Here is a 1,243-nt window from a genome sequence, read left to right as displayed (position 1 = left end):
ATGTGTTTTCAATTTAGTGCACCACCCTTCAATCGCGTTTCCCACAGAGGGACAAGGGTGCGTATACTCTGGACGACAGTCACAGAGAGTCAGGATTTGTAGTTAAAATCAACGCAAAGGTTCTAAAACACGACAGATTCCTGTCGATAAAGGTACTAGAACTCTGTGCATTTTACAATGCAATAGATAAATGTCCTACATCTCTGTGCATTTTACAATGCAATAAATGATTCGCTTTCAGTCTGACCAGGGATAGACTCTGGTTTCTCTTCATAACAAATAAATCTTTCGTTTTTTACTAAAGATTTCTGTGGAGAGGAACAACCGTGAGTTTCATGTAATTTTGTTTTTTCATGCCTGGCTCACGCTGCCCTTAAGCAGTCAAACAAAGCAAAGGCAGTTGCATACTCAACAACCAGTGAGAACCAATAAGCCGCATGGCAAGGCGGTAGGTAACTCAAATCTTCAATGGCTCAGAACGCTATTATGTGAAAATGTCAAGACATCAATCCGTGAGTGGACATCTGTTAGACAGGCGATCTCAACCGTCAGGGTTTGGATCTTAAAAACTGGACATTAAATCCAGAGGTGTTTCATATGTGAGTCCACAGAAGGGGGTTACCCTCAGGTATACATGAGGGCATCTCGCCACAATTACAAAAGCTCAGTATGTGTACATCACATTCATGGGGTCATTCAGCATCGTGTATCTGGCTCCACCATTGTCCGCTTCTTTCTTCGTTGCCAAAACGGATCAGAAGACAGTTCGTCACAGTCATACTGGTGGTATCTCATGGGTTTCAGAGAAGTTTGCTTCTCGAATTTTCAAGGAATACTTGCACACGATCTTGGCCCGCTCATAATACGTCCAACCTGTTACATCAGGGAACGTTCTTTTACCCATAGTTACCTATGTACCTATTATCTATGTACCGCAGCTGCGGTTGACGGGGTGAGGGTTCAGACCGCCCTCTTAAAAAAATAGAGCATTACAGTATCGGTTATACCAACCATGTCACGAAATACTAAGCCGCTTAAGGCAGCTCATGACTAAAAAAAAAAAAAAAAAAATTTCGTGTGCTTACATAGGGTGTAAACCTCGGAAGTTTCCAACATCATACTTCAAGTACCCGTATTCTGTTAAACAGGATGGGATGGCAAACTGCGTTCATCTGCACTAAGAGGGCAGGTATCTGTGTGGTAAACTTATTTTCAAAGCGTTTGCCTCTATTTGCGTCTGTCA

General features: G+C 42.4%; 1 non-coding gene across 1 annotated transcript; it reads left to right on the top strand.

The window, feature by feature from the left end:
* Window positions 1-254: 254 nt before the first annotated feature.
* On the top strand, window positions 255-370 carry LOC135054150 (U5 spliceosomal RNA). Its single transcript, XR_010243391.1, has one exon. It is a non-coding gene; the product is annotated as a U5 spliceosomal RNA (small nuclear RNA).
* The last annotated feature ends 873 nt before the right edge of the window (window positions 371-1,243 follow it).

This window comes from Pseudophryne corroboree, chromosome 2, assembly GCF_028390025.1.
Source record: "Pseudophryne corroboree isolate aPseCor3 chromosome 2, aPseCor3.hap2, whole genome shotgun sequence".
NCBI classification, from domain to species: domain Eukaryota; kingdom Metazoa; phylum Chordata; class Amphibia; order Anura; family Myobatrachidae; genus Pseudophryne; species Pseudophryne corroboree.
Note: the sequence above shows the minus strand (reverse complement) of the source record. Positions and strands in the feature narration are given on the sequence as shown.